This window comes from Lagopus leucura, unplaced genomic scaffold (genome assembly GCF_019238085.1).
Source record: "Lagopus leucura isolate 7727_CA_CO unplaced genomic scaffold, USGS_WTPT01 Super-Scaffold_100157, whole genome shotgun sequence".
Taxonomy (NCBI): domain Eukaryota; kingdom Metazoa; phylum Chordata; class Aves; order Galliformes; family Phasianidae; genus Lagopus; species Lagopus leucura.
Window position 1 is genome coordinate 41,618,002 of NW_024962334.1, and position 14,237 is coordinate 41,632,238.

General features: G+C 38.1%; 1 long non-coding RNA gene across 1 annotated transcript; it reads left to right on the forward strand.

The window, feature by feature from the left end:
* The first annotated feature begins 302 nt into the window (after positions 1 to 302).
* On the forward strand, positions 303 to 13,595 carry LOC122189764. The gene is made up of 3 exons (XR_006181962.1): positions 303 to 332; positions 4,903 to 4,953; positions 13,536 to 13,595. It is a non-coding gene; the product is annotated as an uncharacterized LOC122189764 (long non-coding RNA).
* The last annotated feature ends 642 nt before the right edge of the window (positions 13,596 to 14,237 follow it).

The following is a 14,237-nucleotide window of genomic DNA, read 5'->3' on the forward strand; positions in this document are numbered from 1 at the left end:
CCCATCAGGCATTCCCAGTGTTAGTACAGCCAGGTGTTTCATTTTTTTTTAATTGGAAGGTTTTAGCAGAATTTACTCTTCAAGGTCTCCTTACCAGAGAGTGAAAAACATCTGAGAGAAGGAAGTGGATGTGGGATAAACTTTGATTCTGGTTTACTGAATGTGCTAATGACTATTAGCATATTTTTATTAAAGGAGTCTACATTGTGTAATATTTTACACAGTGGGAAGGTAACTATGCAGTGCAACAAAGAGCTGTTGGATGGTTATGTGGCTGTTGAGTGAAGACTGTAAAAGAGTGAAAAGTCCTAACGGCAGTAAGGATTTACAAGGTTTGTGTTTTCCTAGTTCTTAATTGATTAGTATGGGAGAAGTTTAGCTGTTATTGTTACTTGTTTGTTTTCTTATTTTGATGCCGTAAGACCATTTTTGATATCAGAAGCCTAAGGAATATGTTTATGTATATAAATTGCAGCTTGTAAAGCTGCTTAGACTATTCAAGTTATATTGATGAGACACGTGTAGTATAATTGCAACAGGCTGGTAAAGTGGGAGAAAGACAATGAAATGAGAGAGTAGTCTTGTATCTTATGAGAAGAATATTTTGATAAAGGGAGAGTTGGACTTCTAGGTCATATACTATAAGGTGCTGCTCTTGCAGCAACGTTTTTTTTTTACAATTATGTTGTGCTGGTCATCTGAAAGTAGCACTGGGGGCATTAAGGCAGAGGGAGAAAAAAAGGAGATAGATCTTGGGAAGCCCTATGAAATCAACTTTCCTACCTAATCAACAAAAGGTATTCCATGTAAGTGTACTGTAATATATAGTTCAGCTGCCTACCCTGATTTTAGGCAGTCATGAAGCTTTATAAAATATAACTTTTAACAAAGGTGTGTATGTGAGTAGGTTCAACATAAATGCTCTTGTTACATGAAATCATCTACTAGAATTGCAGACTACTGGGTTATATCACTAGGAATTAAATCTTTATGCATAATAACGTGGAAAGCATGTATTTATCTTTGTAAATAAGATAATCCTTACTGTCAAGCTGCCTGGAATTTAAACAGCTAATTTCTTATGTGTCAGGGAGAGCTCTCCCTTTGTTACAAGACACATAGTATAGACCTGTGAGCCTTGGTTATGTGAGAAGATGGTGATGAAGCTTACAGTTCCACTTGTTCTTGTGGGTGCTAGTGCACCCTGATGACTATGTTATTGTTCCAGACTTTTGTGTTACACTGGGACTTAGGTTTTGTAAATAGGGCCATATAACTGCTAGTGGAAAGGCCAATTTTTAATGCAGGGTAAGTTTATTAGGTGGTGAAGTCTTGACTCTTTCTAGGTTTTGATGTTAGTTAATTCTAGAACTGCTTTTTTGAGAAGGCATATAGGGCTAGCTGAATGTAGTTTTGATACTGCAATGCAAGTGCTTTTATTTCCATTTTATTGCATAAATGAGGCATTTGAACTGAGTCAGTCTGGAGTAGAAGAACTTGGATAACTTAATTTGGCATATTTACAGGCCAAATCAAAGAAGTGAATTTGGGTACCTGTGCAGTCTAGTTGTCTTCAGCTGGTTGAAATTATATGAAGAATTTATTTTAGGGGAGCTGCAATTTCGATCCCATAGGGCATGAACTGAATTAAGTGCCTGCTGGAGACAATGCCTCTTCACTCTTCAGCAGTGACTTATTGCTGTCATTACTATTAGTTGGTAAATGATATTTAAAAAGAAATATGATGTGTTTTAATGTCTCAGCAGTTACAAAAGATAAATTAGCAGTTAAATTAGTACATTGACTGGTTGGGTGAATTATACATAACAATCAACATTAGCAATAACTTGAGATGTTGGTGTTTTTCAAGGAGCTTTCAAGGTCATTTTAGCTATTTTGGGGATATTCATCAGTTGGTGTAGTTTTCCATACATTAATTTGAATAATTTGCTCTCCAAGGCTAATGACGTCAACTAGAAACAGTCAGCATCTAATAATCAGCTACTATTAAAGGAAAAATTCAAATGTGATGAAATTGCTTTTCTGTTTTCTTTTCATAGAAAGCATGTTAGGGGTAGCACAAAGCGTATCAAGCAAATCAGAGTGGAATTTAACTTCTGTACTGATGTGGTCTGGCTTATTATTTCTTTGTATCTGAATAAACACATCTAGTTCATTTTAAATCGGAGGTTTTCTCCTTCTGAGGTGAGGTATATTATGGGATGGCTGATGTCTCACAGGTGACTTTGGGAACTATTAACAAAGGCTTACAGCCACCTGTCTTTCCAGGTGTTTCAAAAGCAGAAGAGTCTGCATGAACTTTCACTTGGTGACTCCTCTGGAAACATACCTGGTTGAAACTTCAACACTTGTAGGGTCTACAGCATGGCCACCACAGGGTGTGAAAGGAGGGTTGGACCTTGATGACCTTGAAGGCAACTTCCACCCTAAGCTTTAATTCTGTAATTAAGTCAGCTGCATGGCTTATTTTCTCCACTGGACATGTGACAACTCCCTGCAAGGGAATGTCCACCTCAGGTTTCTAGTTCAACCCCTTCTGTCAGAAAAACAAGGCAGACAAATTTTACCAGGGATTTATTCCTAACCATAAAGACTTCTTTTAGAAGAAATAGCCATTTCAAATCTCTGGAAACAGGAATAGTGAAGCACACCTGTCATTTGTCTAGTCTGCATTAGTACTTGAAGTCTTCTGCTTTATTCCCCCTCCAGGCTTTCGAATTTTAAGTGGCCATTTCTAGACTTTTAATTAGAGCTCCAACTGTGCTGTGTAGCCTGTGCTGATGTGTTTTGGCTGTTGCATGTCATAGTTCTCCGCTTAGGTTCTTTATGAGTCAATACATAGTTAAGGCATCCTTCTGCTTTGCTGGGTTGGCACTGAAGCTGCAATCAGCTTTCTTCAGGCAGTTTTCAGACACTAATTCAGGTCAAACAGCTGCTACAGTAGACTTGTCTGGAACAAAATTACAGACGTCTCAAAAATGTCACAAACTGGAGTTTGTTGGCTGTTCAGACACGAGTTGTCCTGCATGCTCTGTAGAATCTTTCTGAGTGCAAAACTTTCTCTACCTTTCGAAAGCTACCAAAGGTGTACCCACAGTTTATTGGTGCATAGGTAAAAGGATGAAAGAACACTTCTATCAGCATGTGTGTTGTAGGCTGTTCCCTTCATAAGGTTGTTTCTGTGATCTTTGTAGGCAGGAGTGGAGATGGACTTAAGGGGTTGTGCAAGTGTGCCAGTGCCTCTTGACATCGTATAGTAGATGCGCTTGCTTAGCTCAAACCTGACACTGTACTAATAAATCCTGCTGAGAGACGTAGTGTATTAGTTCAGGCTTAACGATGTGCTGATACAGATACCTGCTGAAAGGCTGTGTGATGAGCATGCGTAAGTCATTCTCTCCCCCCTGCAATTTTCTTTTAGCAGAGTTAGGATGTGATTAATAGGAAAACTCTTGAGCCTTTTGTTTTCTTTTTGGTAAGACCGTCCTGTTTAATACATTCATGCTTCTGGAAAAAGAGGATGTATCCTGGTGTTAGATATGGTGAAGTTCTTGGCTGGTTTCTGATGTGTAGTGGGAATCTAGTCAAGACCACTTGATTTCTGTAATTCTGTGTTCACTTATAAAGTTAAGGTATTTCCTGGAGTTGTTTAAAGGCTTAACTATAGGAATACTTTCTCTGGGGTAGCTTCTGCGTCCAAAATACAGCTTTGTTCTTCGTAGTTCAGAGAATCATAAAATCACTTGAGTTGGAAGGGACCTGTAAATGTTGTCTAGTCCAACTCATCTGCAATGAGCAGGGACACCTATAACTAGATCAAGATGATCAGAGCCCCGTTCACTCTGACCTTGGATGCCTCTCCAAGGATGAGACATCCACCACAGTTTTATCAGATCCTAGTTGTTTGTGCGAACACAAAATAACCTGGTTGGATTAACAGAGCACATAGTCCTGACAGTAGATGATATTTCCAATTGCTCCAGTGCTTGATTTGTGTCCCTGTCTCCCAGTGTGGAGTGACCAGAGCAGGGAGCATCATGCCCGTTTCTCTTCTGCTCTCAGGAATATGAGCTAATTTTGCCCGGAGACAGGAGGTAATAATGAGTGTCTCATACCTGATTTGGTGGTATCAGCAATGGGTTGATTGCCATGGTAAAGATGCATCCAAGTGGATAAGCTGAGCTTGCTAAGCTGGATGCAGTTTCTAGGGCAAGGTGCAGGCAGACATAGCAGGGAGCTGCAAAGGAACCAGTTCTGGTACACATTTCCTGCTTCACATGGGAGGGAAAGCCAACCCTAGAAGCTCTGCTGGTTTTTCAGCTGAGGGTATTGTAGCGTTGGTGTAGATGGCTTCATTTTTAAGCTTTTCTACAGACTAAGTGCTCCTGAGGACCTAAGCTCAGTCTAGGGTTGTAGTTACTAAATCGAAGCCTGGAGGTTTTTTACCTGTTTCAAGCAATTTATACCTATCTCATAGATTTGTCTCACTGCAGTGTAAGTTGCTTGAGGAAACTCCTGATTTCTGGTAGAATGTTACAACATTACTATGCTGTCAAATAATATTGTGTTCAAAATTAGGGAACGTAAGGTTTCTTGAATTATTAAATGAGAAAACCACTGAGAAAACTGAACCCTCAGCAAAGGAATAAGGAGAAGAAAACCATCAAAGGTTATTCTGACTGTAACTAATTGGAAATAGGTGCTGTCTAACCAGTTTGTTTCCCCATTCTTACCTTTCTGTACTTCCTAATTTAGACTCTTAAAGGCAACCAAATGTCTGACTCCTGCTGAGAATTTAATAACCTAAGGGGACTTCAGTCTGTGCTAATTATCCACAGTTTGAAACCTGCATTAATTTTTACCTCTCTATTATGTTTTTAGGCTGCCTGGTTGAAGATGATCTTTGCAAATCTTTTGAAATCTGTGTAAATGGTAAGTCTGGAATGTTTTGTTTGCTGACTGCTCTGTCCTCTGCTATGTAACTTATATGTGGCTGATGTAATAAGCTGAATCTATGTATGAATAAGGGTGGGGGTAGGGGAAACTTCACCAAGTAGCTATGACTATTCTGGTCAACAGTAAGCGGTAATTTAATAGACTTTCTTTAAAGAAAATTATCTCTCAACCTTGAACAACATCCACTTCTTTAGTGGGAATTGGTTTGTAATCAAATTAAACACACTGAAATATGCTAGAATATAATTTGTCTTAGTACAGAATAAAAATAACTTCAGGTTGTTCATCTTCTTAGAGGATGATGTTGAGTAATTATCAGTCTCCTTTTGTTACAAAGTTATCTTATTATAAGAAGGAAGGTCTTGGTGAAAGACTACCATTGTTCTTATTTATACTGCTTCCTTTTTCTGTGGTGTCACTTGAGCTAACTGCAGAAGCAGTTTACTGCTCCTTTTTTCAGTTTTCTTCATTAAATTTTAGTTTTTTTTAAAGAAAAAAGCTAACGCACTTGTATGAATCAGTGTAATGGAACAATAGGAATGGCTCTTTTGACAGTAGTCTAAGATTATTTCACTGTACTACATGAAATAATTTACATCTTGATGAATGAACTGTGTTTAGAAGAGATGTTCTGAAGCAATTTCTCTCATTAAGTATGTAGATCCGTAACTGATTTTCTTCTGAGGTATTATACTATTAATAATAGTAGTATAATAATATTATACTATTAAATTTCTCTTGATGAATGGCTGACAAAGCAGAGGTCAGATCAAACACAGGAGCCAGTAATATCTACTTGTAAATGGACTTTGTTAAAATCCTAATGGAATGAACATCTAAGGTGAATTTGTTTCCTGATGTTTTTTACCGTCAGTCAAATATACACAGGGGAGAGAATGACAGAGAGAAATATGGCTGAGGAGTCTGGAGGAGTTGAAGTCTGTATTAAGTCAGAAACAAAGTTGATATTTCCAACAATGGTGTAAAATCATAACTTGAGTTGTTTCTATAATATGCTGAAATTCTGTGTGGAGGTTTTGTGCTTGACACAAAATGGGAAGTAGCAATTTTCTGCAGTGGTGCATTCTGCTGGTCACAGTCATCTCGAGTTCCTAGCTGTGGTCTTCCCAATGTAAGTATGATTAATAGGTTTTTTATGGTTGGCCATGGCTATATGTGCCTAACTGAATGTAATGAAGGAATTATGCAGCACATGACTTAAAAAAGTATTTAAAAGGTGTTGCTCTAAAGGTTACTTGATGGCTTCTTTCTCGAAACCTGTTTTCTTAATTAAAAATATGGCTGCTTAAAAATTGAATTTCATGGAGTGCAAAATTAAAATGGATACTGCATCTTTGAATTCTGAATGGATGTCTGTTATCGACTTCTCTTATTTTGCTGCAGCTGTAACTTTTAGAATGGTCTGGTTTGGAAGGGACCTGTAAGATCATTCCTCCTACAGGCAGGGACACCTCCCTCTAGACCAGGTTGCTCAAAGCCCCACCCAGTCTGGCCTTGAATGTTTCCAGGGAGGGGGCATCCACAACATAATGGTCAGTAATGAATAAGCCAGTTTACCTGTGATACTTTGTAATAGCTGGCCTTCTTTAGAAAAGAAATATACATACATGTGCAGGCATTCTGTCAATGTATGTAATATTACTGTGAAGTGTTGGATGTCTTTCCCTTCACCCACCCAAATGAGTGAATGTTGTCTGCAGTAAAACATATACTCTTATTGAGATAATTAACAGGATATTTGGAAAAACATAGTTTGAAGTATCCAAATACTTTCAGAACCTAATTATTAGAAGGAAGAGAATCGAGGAGAGCTGTTTGCTTCTGCGCGTACCTTCTTGCTTTTCTTATCCAAATTCCCGTGGTACATCCTTGTAGTTCTGCAGAAATCCTGACGTGTTGAAATGTGAGTCCTTTTCTGGCTTGAAATCTCAGCAGCCAGTCTGTGGGGGCCTCTATGCTCAGGAGCAGAGCTTACTTGACGTACTGCAAGTATACTGAAAGGTTCATCTCCTTTGTGATTTTACAAGTGCGTTTTTCTGAAGTATGGTGTGAAAGTGGCAAGAAACAGCAGCCAGTTTTACTCAACGTGTGTAAAGGCTCTGAGACCTGCAGGTGCGTCTGACTCCTGGAGGAAGAATGGAAGTGCTCATCTTCCTCTTGGCCTCAAGCAAAGGTAGCTGAACTAACCCTGCTTTCAGAAATGAAGCTGGGCTTCTTAGTGAAAGCATCAGTCATGATCTCTGATGTCATCTCACATAACGTCATCAGCTGGAGATGTCATGTGTCAGGCCTGTAAAAGCATAGCCGTGATGTCAGTAATTGAGATGTTTGTTATGCAATTTCTGAAGAAATGTGAAGGAAAATACTCTTCTTAGTCATATCAATGACCACTTTATTTTAAGTTCTGAAAGCTTTTAAATATCTTTAATTAAAAAAATTAAAGGGATTTATTTATTGCTACAAGCAATGATTCCAATTGTAAGATTTGTTATAAACAACAAAACCTTATCACTTGGATTATTTACATCTGTTTAGGTCATGTGCCATTTTGTAGGGCAAAGAATTTGCAGTAATAACAATCACTGACTTTTCTGCAGTTTTCCCTTATCATATATAGGTCTCTTGGCTTCAGCGATGGGTTCTCACTTGTTTAATACCTGCAGCAACATTCATGCAATATTAATTTATTTCCATAAACCTTTCATCAGTTTCTTGAGCTGCACTGACTCACCAAGTGGTTTAAAAAGGAACGTACTGTTTCATGTTTATTTTAATGGCATGAGGATAAACCAAGCAAAAAGACTGAGTTTTTTCATAGTTTTTTTTTTTTCCTTTGCAAATATAAAACTTCTGGGGATAACATGGCTTAGGTGTCATCTATTTCACTTCTAGTAAATTGTTACTTCTAATTGGCAGTTGGAGAAACTGATATTTTCAGCTGTCCAAAATGCTTCAAAATTGAGAACTTGCAGCTAAAAAACTTGATGTGAAAGGTGGATATGCTTATGAGCTACAGACGTGAATAGAAAATAAACTGTAACCTTGGAAATGCTTTCTCCTCTGTATGTGCTTATAAGCTGCAAATGCCAGAGATGGCAAATAACAAGATGTCTTAACTAAGCAAGATACATAGCTGGATAAAAAAAAATAAGCTGAAGAGATGAAGTGAGGGCAGGTGTGTTACAGCACTCATGCATCCACATACATCACAACATACAGAGGCAGATCTTGGTGCAATGGCAGTAGAAGTTGAACCTTCCCACCAGTATTCCATTACACTTTGTTGTGGTATAACAGATGGCAGCTGAGGGGCAGACTGATAGAATGGCATCTGAGGTGGAAGTACATACGAAGCAAAGGTGTGGAACTGAACTCCTCCATGTGAGGAGAAAAATAGCACCCATTAACGTTCATTGATGCTTGCCAAATGTTTATGATGACCAAAGAGTGGGTTTGAGCACCACAGTGGGTGGTGCATTTCAGCAGTGGTGATGGAGGGTCACCTCTACTGGTGCAGATTTTTACAAGCACAGTATTTGTTCATTGCTGGTGAATGTGCTCTGCTCATGGTGGCATCTGCGATGAAAACTAATGTTCAGTAGGTGAGAATTTTCTCTCTCAAATAGTGTTGTTGTGTTCTTTGTATCTGCTGTAGTTCCTGTGTAAAGAAATAGAAAACGTGACTTTAGGAGCAACCTGTGTATGCACTAAACCTAGTGCAGTTGTATAGGTGGGAATATGTCATGTTATGTTTTGCATTTCAAGTGATAAGCAAAGCAGTTCATGCAAAGTGTCAACTCATGTATCTTCCTAGTTGGAAGCTTTAAGCTGCTGGAAGCAGCTCAGTACAGATGCATGCTTATCCTTTCTTGAGAAAGCACACTATTGAGTTCTGGTAGTGCTGCTGGGAGTGGTGCCACATGGTGTAGATAAAGGCATCCTTTTCAAAACAACCAATACTTATTGTCCTGGTTTCTCCCTTTACTTAACTGCTGGAACCCCTCATTTAGAGGGATGGAATTCTATCCTTCAGCTTCAATCTCTAGATATTTGTCCCAGAAGAAAGCTTTGTACTGTTTTATCTGTGCATAGATACCATGATATCTTTACTCCTTATCAGCATAACCTTTGTAAATCTGAACAACTTCATTCATGGCAGATGAATGTCATGGCAGCATGCAGCCATAACAGGGTTCATACTGATGAGATCAGATTGTAGAAAACAGTTCTGTGAAGCCAACCAAATAAGTTAGTTAAATATAGTGCTTGATGCAGTGTGCATCAAGAAGGCAAACCTCACTGACAGCTGCTAAACCTCTGCTGGTAAAACATGCTCTAATGTCTGCAGCAGTGTTTGAAGCTGCTGTGCATCTGAAAGGCTTTGTAACCAGTTATGCATAGCTGAGTCAGTGTTGCTTGATGTATGCAAGTTGCAGTTGTTAGGAGGGACTTAGGTTAGTGCAGCGTGTCAAAGGCTTCTGAGCATGCAGTACAAAGCTGTGAGCCTTTCCAAGTCTGGATGTCTCCAAACAACTCAGAATACTAATGCCCTTTTTTTCCCTAAGCTACAGAGCTTCTGAAAGACTTTTCATATGAGTTATTGCATGTGCTGGTGATGAGCCATTAATGGTAAATGTGTGCTACAGATGATAAGGGAGACGAATCAGGATACCTGAAATAGTTTCTTGAACTTAATGTGATATGCTTTGATGCTTTCCAGATCATAGCCTATTGGGAAGGAATTATAGAAGAAGATGTAACTCAGTGTTGTTTAGCTAACAGATGTCTCCAGCTACACCTATGTTTGCAAGGCTCTGCTCTTACAAAAGCTGTTGGAATTTTGTCAAATGACTCTCAGATCTGTGCCTAAGCTTTCCAAAGTTCTTTAGTAAGCGTCAATGCTTGTTATAACCAAGTGTAGACTTCTGAGGAGTGACGCCAAGTGTTAGCTCTGTGTACTGCTTTATGATGCACAGTCTGTGAGCTTTCCAAGGATCTGGGAGTTTTTCACAAATAACTGAAGTCATAACATGAGTTTTACCACAGAAGGTGGTGTTACCATGTTGAGCTTGAATTCTGAGATAAATAGAAATGTGGATGCTTGGAGCAAAAAACTGACCAATAATTTAAATGTGAGGATTTGCTTTCAATGACTCTTGGGTTCTTCCACACCATTTTAAGGACAAAATAGGATTGTTTTTTGTCAATTGAAAAATAAATAAATAAATAAATAAAGTACTTTGAATAAGTATATCAGAAGAATGCCACAATCTGGTATGGTACTCAAGGATAGAACTTAAAAATCTACTATTGTAGAGTGGCTTCTAAAACCTGAAAAATCTTGATGCATTTACAAAATTCATTTAAGTGTGAGTTCACACCTCTGAATCAACTGATTCCAGAGAGTGAGTGGTTGTGGGGATGATGAGAATTTGCTTAATCAAATACTGTTGTGCTCATTGTATCTGTTGTAGTCTCCAGAGAAATAAAAAGGAGCCATTACTTTTCATGGCAATAGGTGCGACCTACGTGTATGTGCTCTGCATCATTAATATATATTTATACACACATATATATAATGAAGTAAATTCAGGGACACCTCTATTAATGATGGTGTCAGAGCTTCTCTGTGTTAATGAGCAGAAGTTTACAATGCCTAATGAGGAGTATGAGGGGTGATTGCTAACTGCAGTTTAGGCTGGAGGAGCTCAATGCTCTCTCAGCTCTGCACCATGCTAAGGTGCTGATTTGCAAATAAACGATTACCCGCTTCCTAAGTCTGGAATACGTGTGGGCTAGTTTTTAAAGTTACATTTTTAACTTTGCTGAATGTTTCTGAACTATTTGAGTGAGAGCACTGGAGAGTGAGTGGCCAAAATAAAGTTTCAGTTTCACTGCGAGGTTAGAAACACCACCTCGGTGATGACTTCTGCTTTACCTTATAATAGAACGCCTTTGTTCTTTTCTTTGAAGAAAATACTGCAGAAAAGGCACGTTTATCTTCTAATGAACCTGTTTGTCTTCTGTTTGTCTCAGTGTGATGCTGAAACGGCTACCTTTGAGCTAGTGGAGTAGAAGTATCTAGCACAACAGAGTTAGTAGTGTTTGAAGGGGAAGTCATGACCTTTTCTTTAGGAGAAGGTGCTTAGCATGATAATACAGCCATGGCAGTCCACCATCCCAGCTGTCGCTCTGTGGGTTTTTGAAGAACCTCCAGTTGTAGCTCTTCCGGGCATAAACCCATTGCTCCAACTTGCCTGATGGATGGCCAGCTGTCTGGCAGCTAGCACAAGATAAGCATATGCACCTTAAATCTGCCTCTAGCCTTAGGAAGACCTTTATATGTCCTGTGTTAGTAATTAAGGCTCAATGTTGCTGGGTGTTACTCAATGTTATTTCAAGAGACTGAGTTTTTTTTCTTTCAGCTCAGGTAAGAACATTAGTGTGTTGTCATATGGAAACTTGTGTTTCTTTCTCAGCATTGTGACTTGTGGTAGTGTATTTTCTCTTTAAAAGCATTAGCACTGGGCTTCACAGGATGAGAACAAGCAGTGAAATTAAAATTGCCAAATTGATTAATGTGACTTTGGGGGTGTGGGGTGGAGTCCAGTGTTTGATTCAAAGTGTTTTGGTGAAAGACTCCACCTCCACACATAGGATTTTTTTTTTGAAAGGGTGAGGGACAGATCAATGGATTAACCTCATACATTTCTCTTTTATCTGAACATGTATTTAGTGTGATAATGCATGTGCGTGCATAAACTTCTGTAATTTTTGGGTTTGCTATTCTTTAAAAATACTTAATACCAACTTGATTATTCTATTAATAAATACTAAGTCTTTGCTCTTGCAAAATCTTTGTCACCAGAAAGCAATAGTGTTTATTTGCTGCTTTTTGTAACTTGTACCAAGATGCATATTATCTAGAGTAACTTAATGTATATTCCACTAGCATATTATGTTTTTAAATTAGAACGTGTTTGACATGCTGTTTGCTGTGTGCCTTCAATTAGTATGTAGTGGATCCTTTTTGATAAGCTGCATTGCAGCTGGTGGCCCATTTTCTGGAGACATTCTCTATTTCATTACTTTTTTGTATAATCAAATAATTGTAAATTGACATCTAGGAGACCATAGAAAAATACAGTCAGCTTTATAAAGGCATTAGGGAGTCTCAATAAAATTTGTGCCTGATGAATCATGAAACATGAGAGCCTCAAAAGGACAGTGTGATCTGCAGGTAAGAAGAGAACACCAGGGGATAATGTGCTTGCAGTGAGGTGGAAAGAAAATGAATTCTGCTTTGGAGTGATGCTGCAGCAGTGTGGCTCTGCTGAAAATCCATCATGCTTTCTCCCGTCTTGTGTCAGGGAACATCTGGAAGTTTACTTCTTGATGAAATTGTTCGAATTATGGATCTTAGACAAAATAGAACAAAAGGCGGGTTTTGACATGAACTATTCACCCTTCATTAGAAACAAAAGATAACCCATCCCCTGCATGAATATATTTATGAACAAAGAATGGTACTAAAGATCTTCAAAGCTAAGTAGAGGTGGATTTGATGAGTTGGCAGTAATAGCTATACTACAGTTATTAGGCAACCTCACATTTGAATGAGATGGATTTTTTTTTCTGTGAAATTAGCATGTTGACTACATAGAAATGTTTAATTTCCAAAATGAAGTACCTAAATCCAAATCTCTTCCTTATTTTGGATTTATCTGCTTACTCTGTTAGATGTGGAACTACAGTTTTTGACTTTGTCCCTCTGAATCTCGATAAGTGAATGCTGTCTCAGCGCGGCAGTGGTTAACTGGATGAGTCAGATTAATTGTCACTGATCATGAAGGTACTTGGGTAATTAACAGTGCCATTGACAAGTGTCAAATAGGATAGACTAGAAAGCTTTGAACAAATTTCCTTCCTGATAAAATTGTTTTTAATCATCACGCTGCTTATATCTTGTTTGAAATCTTCAGTAATCTTGTCTAATAGTACATATGTTTAAAACACGGGGTAGTGAATCAGACTACTTTCAAAATGTACAATCTTTATAAGGCCGTTAATGATTGTTGACGGTTCTCTCACTGCATTTCATTGGATGTGTGGGAGGCAAAGCTGTAGGCTACTTAAATGTCTCTAAAATGTGATTCTTTGGGATGTCTTTAACAGTTAAAACTTTGTCCTACTGAAGATGGCTTTTCTTTCTCTTTTCTTTTTTCTTAGAAGAATAAATGTTTTCTTCAAAAGTTCTGTCAATCTTCCCAGCTCCCTTGCCAGACTGCAACCATAGGCAAACAATGCATATTGATAATAGTTCTTGTTTGTAGGCTTCATGGCATTTGAAAACCGCTAATGGATTTTTGATTTCCAACCTCCCCTTAGTCATTAAATATGATACAACAAATATTTATAGTTTGTGGAGGGATGGGAGGGATACTGTGGTCCTGACCAAGTAACCTCAAAGAAAATCAGAGAAATGAGTAACCAAACTTTGTGACTTGAATCCCCTGAAAACACTTTTGCCTCTGTAGAATGGAGGACTATCGCTTCTGTAAGGCACATGGACTCTTTGTTCTGAAGACAGAAATATGGGGAAATACTTCTGGTAAGTAAAACCTATGACATGTTGCTTAACGAGATAAGAAGCAGGGTATTAGCTGTAGTCTGCAGTTGTCTGTGTATAAGGTGCAAGTTGCTACAAATACGAGAACATAAATATTTAATACATATAAAAATAACTTCCATAAATGTGCTTGATCTCAGCAGATCAGCTAAACAGATGCAAGATTAATCTATATTCTTTATTTAAAAGATTTAGAAGGCTTGATACGTGGACCTATCACTGGAAGTCCCTATTTTGAGTACAAAGTAGATTATGCTTCCAAAAAGAGCTAAAAAAATAAATAACTGTTCTTTGTTCTAATGCTTAAAACTCTATAATAAAGTGACAAGCTTTTTTTTTTTTTTTTTTTTTGTTATATGTCCTTGTTTAATTATTAGGAACATTCTGAAAGTGAACTAATCAGAGTGCTGCTGATTAACAGGTAAAGACCTGGTAATGAAAAGTCGTTTCCCAATGTAAGCCTTTCAAAGCCTTCAATTTAAATAGAATTTTTCTTTCATGCCCTACAGACTCCATGGCAACAGGGAGAGAAGTTGCTCTAGAGGTACAAAGAACAATAAGTATATTTTATGGTCTAAAAATATTTGTTATATTTTAGTCCTTCACTTAC